Genomic DNA, 15322 nt, shown 5'->3' with positions numbered 1-15322 from the left:
TTGTCTAAGAAAACCCTGTGAAATTCATGGAGCCACCATAAGTCGGCAAGCAACCTGAAGGCACATACTCTCACACATTAGAAGTGGGAATCATAAAACCCTCCAGTTGTTGTGGAACTATACGTCCCAGCATTCATGAACAGTGGTCACTATGCCAGCTGAGGCTACTGGGAATAAATGTTCAACACCTGAAGGCCTGCATGATTCCTCCCACCCCAGTCTAGATGTTATTGCAAGCATTCCCATAACTATAAAAGCCATACTGGAACTAAAATCACACACACACGCACAAAACTTGGATTAGGACTCTGAGAAATCAAGGTTTAAAGTCCCACTTGGTCATGGAAATTCACTGGGTGAGCTTGTGCAAGTCAGACTCCCTCATCTTCAAAAGCTAGGACCTGGGAAACCCACTCTAAACACATCTTGCCAAGAAACCCCCATGATAAGGTCATCATAGGTTGGAAATGACTTGAATGCAAACAACAACAATCATGATGTGTGCTCTTATCCAAACTAGTTTGTCAGCTGGAGAATTTACCTCTGAAATCTCTCTCAACCTCTTCCTAACTAGCTCTCTGTATGGGACTGTGTACATTTAAAAATAAGTTTAAAATCCCAAGACAAACTCCACTCCTTCCCACAGCCCATTCTCATGAAAACCCATGTTTAGAAGGTAATGGTAAGTATCAGTTGGTCACAATGCACAGCTGCTGCTGGTATACGCAACATACAAATAGCTGATATAGTAATTATTTTCATTACCATTACTGTTTTGTTATTATTGTCATGTGCCTTCAAGTTATTTCCAACTTATGGCAGCCCTAATGTGGAGCTATAATGGGAGTTTCTTGGCAATTTTCTTCAGAACGGTAGAATTCAAATACCTGTATATAGCTGTGTTAGTCTGTAGAATTAGTATGTAGAGAGATCTTGTAGCACCTTTGAGACTAACTGAAAGAAAGAAGTTGGCAGCATGAGCTGTCCTAGACTTCAATCTACTTTCACGGATGCATTTAGTGAAGTGGAAACAGACATATATGCCATTGGTATGTGAGAATGCAAATTCAAATTCAAAGCCTTTGTATATGAAAATGAAGTAGCAAGTCCAGTTTTAATGATGGTCGTTAGTGAACAAAAAGCATTAGGAACTGGCCAATGTGTATGGAAATGAAGAAGCAAGACCAGTTTGGCTTTGGAAACTACCCTGTAGGTGGGAAGAATAAGATGAGTATAGGACGCCCCCCCCCCATGGGGTCAGAGATGTGTGTAATGAGTCAGGAAGCCATTATCCCTGTTCTTCAGAGTGGGTTTGCCATTGCTATCCTCTAAGGCTGAGAGGGAGTATGACTTTCCCAAGATCACACAGTGGGTTTCCATGGCCAGGCTGAAATTTGAGCCCAGGTCTCTCAGAGTCCCAGGCCAACGCTCAAACACTACATGGGCTCTCCCTTGAACAGATTTAACAAGCAATAAAGAAATCTTGCCTGTTTCATACTGAACTTATTTTTCTCTCTGCCTAGGCAGGAATACCAATGACTATTCCACACATTAACATATAAAACAGCTATGTCAACTCACCTTGAACCAATTTTGCCAAGAAACCCCTGTCATGGGCTTGTCTTAGGGTCAGGTCCCAGGCATTGCATAATTGTCACTTGCTATTTGATGTTCTTTTGTTGTCTGTTTTATTGAATCATTTCCTGTATTTTTATGTATTTTATATGTATTATCCTACTAGACAGGCCCCTTCCCCACCACCACTCCCTTCTCCTTTCGTTTCTTTTTAGATTGTAAGCCTGAGGGCAGGGAACCGTCCAATTAAAAAGATTGAATGTACAGCGCTGTGAAAATTTACAGTGCTTTATAAATAAAGGTTAACAACAACAACAATAATAATAATAATAATAATAAAATATTTGAACACAATGCGATTCACAAATCTTTTCAAATCCAGTTTGCTATGAGAAGAGGTTGCCAGCAGAGGGCTCATGATACCCGATAATATAAAAAAGAATAATGCCAGAAACATTCCTCCTATTGAATCACTAATAGCTGCAAAAATATTGCCTTCTCTGTCATCAGAAATTAGATGTTAGAAATTAGAAAAACAGAAATCTGAGGACAGACTCTCCAAAGTAAGCTGATGTTGTCTAACACTTTCATAGGCCTCGTCTACTGGATGTGTATATGTGCCTTCAAGTCATCTGTTATTGTGACCCCTTGAATTTCACAGAGTTTTCTCAGGCAAGGAATACTCAGACATGGTTTTGCCACTACCTTCCTCTAAACATAGTCCACAGCACCAGGTATTCATTGGTGGTCTCCCATCCAAGTACTAAACAGGGCTGGCCCTGCTTAGCTTCCAGGTCCAGACAGGATCTAGTGCCTCTAGGATATTTAGGCAGCTTTTACATAAGCATAAAAATTAGATGGGAGATTCCTCGAGTGCTAGACAGGATACGTGCACCACTGCAGTCCAGAGATGCTGAAATTCTGTTTTTTAATGTGGGAGGAAAGAGGAGGTCATTCATAAGTAGTCCCCTGCTTATAGTCTGGAGTGGTACAGTCCATTGGCTAGCTTCCGCAAACATTCATAGAAGTTGTAAATACCATGGCATGGATAAATCTGACTTTAATATTTTATGCATCTTTATATTTGAGGATATTATCTGGTCCCTCCATAACTGTCTTTTCAAATCTTAGGTTTCTTCTAATCTCTTGATTACAATTTCCATTTTGACTGATGATTGAACCAAGATGTTTAAAATCTTTATTTTGATGTCTCTATCATGAATTTCTAAGTTATGAAAATCAGTGCTACACAATGGAGATTATCACACAGGGGACAGGACATCCTTGTCCTGTCCCAGTTCAGTCCTTCCTGTGCACAGGGATTTTCACACAACGACGTCATTATCGCGTCCATGCCATGTTCTTATCACATGATTGCGATAAAATTTTCAGCGACACTGCTCTTATCCCGTCCTCCTCTATCCCTGAAGTAGCATAGCCACGCCAGATTGTATTAACAGAAACTTGCATTAATACAATGACAGGGCCACTGACGGGAGAAGGACTGGATAAGCACGGATGCGATAAGGACGGGGTAAGGATGGGAGCGATCTCTCCTTACCTCATGTTATAATCTCCAATGTGTTAGTCTATGGACCAGTGAAGATATGCAAGGCATTGGCTGCTGGTCCCTGGTCAATTTCCTGGAGAGAAAGAAATATCTGCTGACCATGAACCCGTAATTTTATTATGCATCTCTTCTGCCAGTTTCCTGTATACCTAATATCTTTGACCTTTGGTGGTATTTAAAGGGGAAAGCCAGCATTCCTAACATTGGGGAAATGAACTGTGGGATCTTCCATTTTGCCATAGGGCTTTTGTGAAGAAACCCATGAGACCTGTAGTTCAGGCTGGAACAAAGGTAGCACTTTGTGGAACAGGTCTTGCATCCAACAGAGACGTTTGGAATCTCATTCAATATATTTCCCAGTGAAACAGAATCATAGAGTTGGAAGAGACCACAGGGGCCATCCAGTCCAACCCCCTGCCATGCAGGAAATCCAAATCAAAGCATCCCTGACAGATGGCTATCCAGCCTCTGCTTAGAGACCTCCAAAGAAGGAGACTATCACCCTCCAAGGGAGTGTGTTCCACTGTCGAACAGCCCGTACTGTCAGGAAGTTCTTCCTAATGTTTAGGTGGAATCTCTTTTCCTGCAGCTTGCATCCATTCTTCTGGGTCCTGGAGTAGCAGAAAACAAGCTTGCTCCCTCCTCAACATGACATCCTTTCAAATATTTAAACAGGGCTATCATATCACCTCTTAACCTTCTCTTCTCCAGGCTAAACATCCCCAGCTCCCTAAGGCGTTCCTCATAGGGCATGGTTTCCAGACCCTTCACCATTTTAGTTGCCCTCCTTTGGACATATTTTAGGTTGTCCAAGGAAGGGCACAAGGTTGAAGGTGCATGCAATGATATCCTCTCTTACTTTTGTGTCTTCTTGTAAGTTTCTATTTTTTACTTTTCAAGAAGCTACTTTAGGATAATGTAATTTGTAAAGCACCTGCATTATCTCTTGTTTTTGAGTGGTTCAATGATCCTAAAAGGCCTCATTCATTAATGAAAAAGTGATTTCATCTCTGTTTGGAAAGGAGCTGTTTGCATGCCAAGATGTTACAAGGTTCAGGTCTGTAAGAGTCCTGCTTGGTTTATTGAGCTTCCCCTGAACTATGGCCAGCTTTTAAAATAAAATTTAGTATATCTTCATTATGCCTTTGCCTTCTTAGATCCTCTTACTTGGTTTGTTTGAAAACTATGGTCTTGAATTTTTCTTGCTGGGATCTGGGCTTTTACATCTGGTTTGTGTGAAAACAAGGACAGATCTGCTCTTCCTGCCTCCTATTTCCTAACATTCCTGTCTTGTACACACCAAGAGAGGCACTGAAATGGCACTTTCCATGAAGCAAATCTAGCAATTCTACACCTTGTTGAGGTCATCAGTACTTAGTGTCTCATCCTAAACAAGACAGTTTTTCACACTTGCTGGGTATTATAGCAATAGCAAGTACATTTCTATACTGCTTATCAGTGAACTACCACTCCCTAAGTCAGTGGTGACGAACCTATGGCACGCATGCCAGAGGTGGCACTCAGAGCCCTCTCTGTGGGCATGTGTGCTGTCGCCCCAGCACAGAGTTTGCCAGAGGGACATGACACTTTGTGATAAATAAGTGGGTTTTGGGTTGTAGTTCGGGCAGTCGGCCTCTAAAAGGTTCTCCATCACTGCCCTAAGTGGTTTACAATGGGTACTCATTTTACTGACTTACATAAGGATGGAAGGCTGAGTGGACCTCGGAGTGCTGCCTGGGGTCAAACTTACAACCTTGTGGTTTCAATTCTGGCATTCAACCACTGCACTACCAGGGTATTAGCAGAGTTGGACCTGCATGCTCCAAGGTTTTACAGAGAGGAGCTCCTGGTACTGGAATATGAAGACTTGCACAAATGTTTGCAGCTTGTGGGTTTGTTGAAGCCATGAGGAGTATTTCATGATTGGGTACAAGGAGCTTGAAAGGAAACTGCAAATGGCAATGCACTCTCACTTTTCTACAAGATTCTATGAACGGGTGGAATTGTCCTCATTTGTGGAGGATATCCAAGGACAAAATGGAACATCAAAGCCTTTGTATTTGATTGCATTAAGGTTATTGAGGGAACACAGGACCTGAGATTTCCTGGTGTATTTAGCAGAACAGACCACTATGTCTCTTATTTGGTTGAAGTGAAAGGGCCTTAGTGCTCAAGCCCTGCACCTGTGCTGTGGTCAATAACATGGTCTGTAAGTTCTGGACAGATTTTGGCTATCCAGTTGACCAATAAAGTGACCATCTCCCCTCCCTGCAAATTCTGCAGAAACATGGGTTAAACTTATTACTGAAATCCCTAGACTTGGTTTGTGGTTATGTAGTAATTTAACCCCTTTATTCTGTTCTCCATGGATGTACTCAGCTCTAGCAGTTTCATGAGAGGCTTATATTGATTAGATAAAGTGCAGTAGCTCAATCCATCTGATCTGAGTTGTTGTAGCAGACCTTTTATTGGTTCCTCAGGAACTAGGTCACCTTTGTTTTTGGCTTTTTTGGCACCTTTAGTAGTGCCATGTTGTAGGCCACTAGCAACTCATCTGAGGCAAAAACTCAAATTGACCTTTTGGTGGAAAATTCAAGACAAGATTTCATTCAGTCAATTGTTCTGTAGTTTGTTTTGTTCCTTTATGCAGGATTGCTGCTTGGTGAAAATAGAATTTTTTAAAAGGGGCTTTAATTTTGAAATTACTGTGTACAGGGCAGATTAATAATGCTTCCATCTGTATTGGTAGGTAGCCACACCCCTGTCATTCATTAACTCTAAAAAGGTTTTATAGTATGCTGTTTTAAAACTCAGTGTGGTTCTTTTATAGCATTTTATATTTGGTTGTTCTCACATCCCCACCTCCCAAGTATAATAATATTCCATATTTCCAATAGAGAATGTACAACACAACATTTAAAATCTTATGTTTGTTAGTTCATGGAACTCAGCATGGTATAGTGGTTTAAAGGCTAGATTATGACTCTGGAGACAAGGGTTCAAATCCTTGTTCAGTTATGGAAACCCATTGGGTGATCTTGGGCAAGTCACACTCTCTCAGCTACAGAGGAAGGCAAAGGCAACCCTCCTCTGAGCAAATCTTGCCAAGAAAACTCCATTATAGGTTTGTCTTAGGGTCAGATAAGTCAGAAACAGCTTGAAGACACACACAAAAACAAAAGTGCTTTCTATATCCTTTTGTGATGGATTGATACTATTGCAATGCATATACATGCTGCATCCTTGGGGATGGAGAAGCCTTCAGCCAGTGTTGTGCGAACACCTGTCTGCTAACCCAACAGGACATTTCTGGTCTTCTCTCCTGATTCTGCTGATGGAAACAGTTCCATCAGTAGAATAACCCATTAGATCCTGGCTACAGTGATATGTGCAGAGGAAGGGGTATGGGAAGGTAATACAGTATGTGGCAGGTTCTCAGTCACCACACTAAATGAATTTACAGAACTGAAGAGGCCACACATCAGTTATCTCATTTAATTTTCTTTGCAACTTTTCTCCTTCCACTCTATATTTTTTAAAATAAAACTTAACAGAACAGAACAGAACAAAATAAGCATCCCACAACATAGCACAATTACTAAAATAAGACAAACATACAATCACTTTGAAGGGTATTTTACACTCGTAATGTACGCTATAATCCTTCAGTTCTTCCTCTTTCCACTGTTCTTCCAACTTCTGTTATGGAATTCTTCTGTAACTGGATTCCAAATGTCTGAAGACTTCTCAGAATTTGTAGTCAATTCCACAAAATACAGCTGCTAAATTACTATGACCAGCAGTAGAAACTGCATCTGCCAAGTCCTTAAACTACACTGGCTTTTGGTTTGTTTCTGAGTGTAGTTTGAAAGACTAGTGGTGCTTAGCAGGGTCAGCCCAAGTGAATCTGCTGCTGACAATGTCTCATTTCCTCCGTAGCTCAGGAAACACAATTGCCATAAGGCTTATATTATTTTGGCATGTTACGCAGAAAAAACTACAAGCATCTCTCCCCATCTCTAGAATGATGGGAGGGAAATGGGATGGGGGGGGGGAATACAAAGTCATGAGAAAGAAAAACACAACAGTCAAACAGAAGTACAAGTACAGTAATCAGTTTGGTAGATGCGCTTTCCTTTTCTTTCAGCTGAGAGATGCTACTGATATGGGATGCTAACAGATGTCTAAGGGCCCTTTCACACTACACAGTTCTAGCACAATGATTCCACTGTAAAAGACATGGTTACAGTGGGCCCTTGGTATCCGCTGGGGTTTGGTTCCAGAATGTTACCCCCATCCATAGATACCATAGATGCTCAAGTCCTATTAAATACAATGGTATAGTATAATGGTGTCCCTACATAAAATGGCAAAATCAAGGTTTGCTTTTTGGAATTTATATCTTTTAAAAAACATTTTCAAGCCATGCATGGCTGAATCCATGAATACAGAATTTGTGGATGTGGAGGGCTGGCTGTTCATCCTAGGAAACACGAACATATTTCCTTGCCCTCTATAATTCCCAGTTGGGCCCACTACACCTTAGTTAAGAAAGGGGTTTTTGAATAGAAAGGTATAGATGTGAAGAGAGAGTGTGAAGAATTTCCCCTTCTTTTTAAAGCGTTTTGGGTGTTACAGTCACCCATACTACTCAGTTGTAGCACTTACGTTTTCTCTTTAACTGCCATGGCTACATCCAATGGAAACTTGGCATTTTTAGTTTGGCGGGACATTAGAGAAATATCTATATATCCCTCCCTAAACTGCAGATCCCAGAATTCTATAGAATGGAATCATGGCAGTTAAAGGGGAGACACAATGTTATAATTGTGAAATGTGAAAAAGCCATAGATTTTTAAAACTGATATCTCAGAAAACTGGGAAAAGTAGAGAAAACCACATCTCAGATTATCAACTGCCAAGGTTTTAACAACGCAAACTAATAAAAAATGCCCCATAACAAAGTTCAGACATATATCACAAAAGTTTGGGCACAGTGTGCAGATGCATTTATCTGAACGGTTTGTGTGTAAGGTCTATTTCTTATACTAAAGACAAATTTGTGGGCTAAGCGTAGCAAAGGGCTGTAGCTTGGTGGCAGGACTTGCACTTGACATGCAGAAGATCTGAAGATCAACTCGTGGAATTTTCATTCAGGGCTAGGAAATAATTCTGTTTGAAACCCAGAGAGTCACTGAAGACAACACTAGGTTAGGTGAACCAATGGTATAACTCAAAGTAAGGAAGGTGATGCGGTCAGAGGCACCTTGTTCTACAGTCACACGTTTCTCTTTTTAGGCCAGTCTGTTGCACCTGGCTCTGACTGGTGAGACGTTGACTAAGAATCATAGAATAGTTGGAAAAGACCTCAAGGGCCATCAGGTCCAACCCCCTGTCATGCAAGAACACAGAATCAAAGCACCCCCCCCCCCATAGATGGCCATACAGCCTCTATTTAAAAACCTCCAAAGAATGGGACACCACCACACTCCAAGGGAGTGTGTTCCACTGTTGAACAGCTCTTAATGTCAGGAAGTTCTTCCTAATGTTTAGGCTGACTCTTTTTCCCATTGTCCCATGTCTTAGTCTGTGGAGCAGCAAAAAACAAGCTTCCTCCATCCTCAATATGACATCCTTTCAAATATTTAGCTCATATTACCACTTAACCTTCGATTCCTCAGGCCAAACATACCAAGCTCCCTAAGTCACTCTTCATAGGGCATGGTTTCAAGACTTCTTGTGAGTAGAAGGTATATAGATTTTCTAAACGAGTATCTGTCTCTGCCAGCACCCCCTCTACACACATCTTAATGACAAAGACCAAGATTGCATTTAACACTGTTGTCCAAAATATTTAAGTGGAGGCCCAGTAAGGCAACAGACACATGCCAGCTGGGCAATGAGATGATGGAACTCTCCTGGCATGCACCCCATTCAGTCAATGGCCATTTGAGTCAGGACAGTGACTGTTAGTCAGGGAAAGAAAGTTGTGCATCTGAAAAAGTACTTTCACTAGTGTAACTCCAGTTATGCTACTGTAAATCACCAAAAGGAGTCTGGTCAAAAGAAAAATGATTAAATATTGATTAAACCTTTGAGGACTATAGCCCACTTCATCTAATGTGTAATCCAATAAACATAAACTCTGCCCACACCTGCCTTAAGAGATACTGGGGAAGAAGGCAAAGATGATTTGAACTTTGTCCCATGGATGACTAGTTGGAATGGAATCCATTCCATCTCTGAAGAGCACACTTTGATCCAGAGGCTAAGGTGAGTGTGATGCATATATCCTCAGAATTCCTATCAAAGAAATCCTGAAAACACAGAGCCTCTCTCTCATGCAGCTGACAACCAGACAATATTCATCTTGCCAACACTACTCTCAACAGCGGAGCAAATGTTCTTGGGTAATTTCCTAACATTAGAGCCCCCTAGTTAATCAGGTGTAACATGAAGCTTTGACATGATTTACAGCATGCTGGTAGCTTGTACTGTAAGGGCTTTGTACTGCTCCATGTATTGTATAATAGTGTTAAGCTGTCCCTGGACAAGACTCCATTGTAAACAAGCTATCTAGCTCAACTGGGATATCCTGTAAAAATATTATAATGAAAACAGACTCTGACATCACTCTAAAGAGCCAGTGTTCTCTCTGTTCAGGACTCCAAAAACCACCCGGCTACCGTCTGTAAAGAACATTAAATGCAGTCATTTAACCCTGATGGTGCTGAATGAATTGTCTGCTCAGAAAATTTAATTTCTCAGTGGTTCACTCTTCAGCCTCTCATCCACAAATGCACGCAATGATTTAGTTCTGATTCCCCAGCAATTTGGTCTGAAATTTTTAGCAGCTTCAGGATGTCTGGGAAGACTTTTAGACACACAAAGTTGTGATGTTGGCAGACATACCCATTATAATGAAAACAATAATGGTGAGGAAGTTAATTTGCTATGAACTAGCAATATATTCTGGGAGTACAACACACATTGTTCTAAAGTTATTAATTTACCAAGGATGATTGTTTCACTTCCACAACCATTTAATTTTTAATCTAGTGTGCTGCTCTTTATCTTATTTGCTGGCTAAAAGTCACAATATAATCAATTGGGTTAGTTAAGTAATAGGACTGACTAATTTTTATATTGAACTTTTGGGTTACTCAGAACTCAATCTCAATTTGATATTCATGTAAAAGACTTTAAAGAAGAACACATTGATATCCAGTTATGAAAGGGCTTTGACTAAGGACTATCTTAGGATCTTATCACACTGGAGGAAAGTGCCCAAATCCCATGGATAAACAGGATTTAGGTCCTGGGAATATCCTGCAAAAGCGGAATTGTTTTCAGACACATCGGGCTAACTGAGCATTAACCTGACATTAACCCATGCAGAAAGTGGGCAAAATCAGCTGCTTTTTACTTTCAGGAAAATCCCAAAGATAAAAAGTGGCCAATTTTGCCCACTTTCTGCACAGGTTAATGTTGGGTTAATGCTCAGTCCCACAAACGGGATATTCCCAGATTTAAATCCCGTTTATCCATGGGATTTGGGCACTTCCCTCCTGTGTGATAAGGTCCTTAGACACACTTCAAAAGGATGTTTTTGCTATGGAACATTGCACTGTGATGGGGGTAAGAGTCATGGATCCCAGAATAGGGTAAAGGCAAGGGGTCGCTAGCCCCCCTATGACTAAGCTGGAGGACTGAATACCCCTAAAATGACTTGTCAAAATTGGACCACCAAGATTCTTTAAAAAATTGAGCCTCATTAAAAATGAGCCTAATAAAAGTGAGCCTCATTAAGAACGATCAGGCAGAAGTATACTAAATTATCAAGCATTAAGAAATGCATTATCAATTATTAAGACATATTAAGACAGCTGCTGTGGACCCTTCCCAGGAATAATAAAGACTGCCTGTCCTCTATCTTGTGGAGACTTATCTGGGAGTAAGCTCCACAGAACCCATGGTCACTTTTAAGCACATAACAGAAGAGAAAATATTTTGACCTCTCCAAGTACTTACAAGTATGCAAAAATAATAAGGAACTGCATGCCAATGCTGCCCTATCCTCTCCCATTATTTAAAAACGGTTTTGGGTTCCCTGGTATGAGCAAACTCATGGTGGAAGTTAATTTGCACCTTAAATATCATAATAACACTTAATTTTGACAGCATTTAACTGCATGTAAAAAAATGCTGGGTTCCATCTTGCCAAAACCTTGTCTCCTCCAAACCACATCTTGTGTCTTGATCATGCCACTCTGAATGACTGCCTAACCATAGTCTCTGACTGCACAGACCAAATTGGATAGGGAATTGGCTCCTGAGGGGAGGCTGGATCTGTTCTAAAAGACACTTGAAGACTTGGTAATAAAATACAGTAAATAGATTTTTGTTAATGTATTTGGATCCACTGTGGCTTGACTGTATTTAGGCTAAATGGTGGTTGAGAGCTTTTCATTCTGCTCCCATGCTTTCCTATCCTGCTCTATTTTTGCCCCATCTGTGCCTCATAATGGTCTGGAACGACAACACCATGATGTATGTGTCAATAGTAGTTATTTTGCAGCACACTTTATTAAGCTGGTGCATTGGGATGCCATCCTAGGTCAGCACAAAACACTAACATCTTGCAAAAGAGTGACAACATTTGTGTTGGTGGCACTGCATGAAATTCTAAATGTTTGCCAATCAGTTGGCATTGGACTGAAACCATGAGTTGTCTTTGAAGTATTGCAATTTAGTTAGCACATAATGTATATGTGTGCCTTTAAGTTGCCCATGATCTCATGGCGACCTGATGTATTTCTTAGTCAAGGAATACTCAGAGGAGTTTATGCCAGTTCCTTTCTTTGAAATATAGCCTACAGCATTTGGTGTTCATTGGCAGTCTCCCATTCAAGTAGTAATCAGTGCTGACCTTGCTTAGCTTTCAAGATCAGACAGGTTCTAGAACCTTTAGGGTGTTAAGACAAATAGTTAGCACATTAAGAAAGAATTAAGATGTCAGTGTTAATAAGCATTATTGTTGTTTTGCAAGAAGCCAAGTGATGGCCTTAACAAAGGACGGGTTTGGACATACACTGGCAAACTTCCTTCTCCTGGTTTTAAATGTCATATAAGGGCTCATTCCCACATATTTAAACCGGTTTGTGATTTGCTTTTGCTCCATGTTGGTAAATCGATTCCAAAAGGTCCGTCGTTCCCACTATAAAAGCGGATCTTTTTATTATCCCCTTGTAAACTCTTATTTTTTGGCACGATTGTCATCCCCACTAGTTTGTGCCACTTCAAAATGCATGTCAATCATCTGTGCGTCATCAGTGATGAAAGCGGTAGCTTGGGCAGCTCAGCTTGGGAATGATAGATAGATAGATAGATAGATAGATAGATAGATGATCCTGTTGGGGCATGGAAAGACGCACTGTGTCCACCATGACCACCTGTAGAGATGAACCACACTGACAGGACACCAGGGAGAAGGAATCTGAAGGCCAAGAAGGAAAATATTTCTTCACTACTGCAAACAGCCTTGAGCTCCTGGCTTGAGAAATAACGACAAGAGCACTTCAAGCCTTCACTCTACACGAGGGCTTTAACAAATAAGTTACTCTGTCAACCAAACAACCATAACAACAAAAACAGAGAGGCAGTTACTCTAACAGCAACTGTCATAACTGACACTCTCTCTCAGAAGAACACTGACTGCATCAACATTCCATAATGCAAGTGTCAACTGTTAACTGCCACTGGAACTGTAATAGGTTCTGCTGCAGCTCCATCTTGTAGTCACATACATGTCATTTCCTAACAGATCCGATTCATTGGTTTTGAACTACTTGCCTCACTATGAGCTGCCGTCAGATTGCCCAGGTAATTGCAAGTACTTACAATGCCAATGAATCGAATCTTCTATCAATTTTAATTTTTTTAAAAAATCATGCACCCATAGGTCACACCACAAGCACAAAGGCAGCGCTGAGAGGGGTGGTGGTGGAAGGTGGATCTATCAAAAGCTGAGGAGGGATGGTAAACACCCCTCTGCCATTAGTCCTTCCCCTCCAGAATAATGCAATTCAGATCCATCGTTCCCACTTGTTGAACATGCTTTGGAATTGATTGTTTTTAAAAGAACCATCAAATAACTAATGTCAGAAAAGAGTGGGTGTTTTGCGTTTGCCTTGCTTCATCACAATTGAAACTGATCACAGTAGGATCGGAACTGGTTTCAAATAGGAAAGATGGTCATATAATTGGTTTCAAATAGGAACGACGGTCACCAATTCGCTTTAAATCATAGTGGGAATGTGGCCTAAAAATAGTTTAACAATTGCTTCTTCCATGTGCCCCCCCCCCCCTTCTCTGCTCAACATCTCATTTTGCCTTTTGGACTCCTGGATTTGGATGAAGATTGCAACTAAATGACTTTCACTAAATGACAGAAAACTTTGTTAAAAAAACTAATTGCAGCAGAAATTACTAATAAAAGGTTTTGTGTTCAGTATATATGTAGTTTGGAGATGGGTACATAGAATTCTCAGGTGGAGAGCTGCAGTGCCTCACCAAACTACAACGCCCAGGATTTCATAGGATGCAGTGGAATCATAGTACTATAACTGTTTAGCATGAAAAGCCCCCATGATACCAATTAATTTTTTATCTATTAGGATAAATGTGTGTGTGTCTTTGTATATATTCTCTTATCCAGAAGGCAGCTTTCAGAACAGAGCCACCTTCTATTGTGTGCTTATATTTTAAATCTTAATTTTACAATACAAAATGCCCACAGAATTAGACTATAGCATTTCATAGTAATGCAGTCATTCTGGCTGAAATTATTTTAATGATACCAGAATTTCTATGGCTTTCCACAACAACGGTTGGATTTCACTCCTCATGGCATCATCACAGCTATGAGGCATGTGAACTTTTTGTCACTATGAAAATTAATCTCCCAACAGAAGTTTCAGGAAATGTACCAGATCAGATGTTGAAAAAGATAGATCGGAATGTGCTAGGGAACTGTACTGTATAGTACAAATACAGTACTGCAATATGGGACCTCATAGTATCCTCCCCCCCTTATTATGTTCTAGGAGTAATAGTAGTGCTGTTGAATTTAATAAACAGCTAAAGCTTTGAAGCGCTTCCATAAAACCGCTTAGTACTTCATTTGTTTAAAATAAAATCCTATTATGAGATTAAAACATTGGCATGATTTTCCTTCTGGAATCAAAGTACTTAAAGCTATGACTGTATGAAATATATCAACATCGTTGACCACCAATGTTTTGTTTCTGTGTAGTTTTAAACCAGTTTTAAACCAAGGCCCCATTCCCACTGGCGATTTGCCCTGGAAGGAACTGGGCAGATTCGGGGGGGGGGGGGCTCCCGAATCTCTCTGTAAGCAAGTGCCCTACAAATCAGGGGCATTTTAACCCAAATGCCCCTTGGGAAATCGGGTTTAACATGAAGACACTTGCTGTCAATCAAGCGATCGTCATAGGTGACGTTTCCAGCACTCATTGGGGCATCGGAAGTGTGCTTCCCCCTCCTTTTTTTTAAAGGACCAGGCACCAAAATGTGCACATTTTGTCAAATTTAAAAACCTTGTGTGTGTGTGTGTGTGTGTGTGTGTGTTGTGGGCATTTGGGTCAGTGCAGGTTATGATCTGCCCTTGGCCCCATTTTCAACCCCAAAATGCAAGCTAATTCCATCTCTGCATCCTGTATCCCCCTCCTTGCCACCCCAGAATGCCTCATACGCATGCAATAATAATAATAATAATAATAATAATAATAATAATAATAATAATAATAATAATAAATTCCTCACCTCGGAATGCCAGAAAAGGATGCCATGCCATGTATTCTTTAGGCAACCCCTGAATTCCTTAGAGACAGTAGCAAAAGCATGTATCAGTTTGCCAAATTGGAAAGAAACTTTTGTAACATTTGCATTGTAGCATTCATTCACAAAGGAAAAAAAGTTTTTTGCAAAGTACTCTTAGCAACATTTCCCCTTTTCTGGAAGCGGGAAAATGAAAGGGAAAGTGAACAAGCAGCTAGCCACGTTCTATCTATCTATATATCTACCTGAAGTCAAGAGCGCCTGTTATCAGCTTCGGCTGATATGCCAACTGCGCCCTTTTCTGGAAGTAAGGGATCT

This window comes from Sceloporus undulatus, chromosome 1 (assembly GCF_019175285.1).
Source record: "Sceloporus undulatus isolate JIND9_A2432 ecotype Alabama chromosome 1, SceUnd_v1.1, whole genome shotgun sequence".
Lineage (NCBI taxonomy): Eukaryota > Metazoa > Chordata > Lepidosauria > Squamata > Phrynosomatidae > Sceloporus > Sceloporus undulatus.
This window is presented reverse-complemented; position numbering follows the sequence as displayed.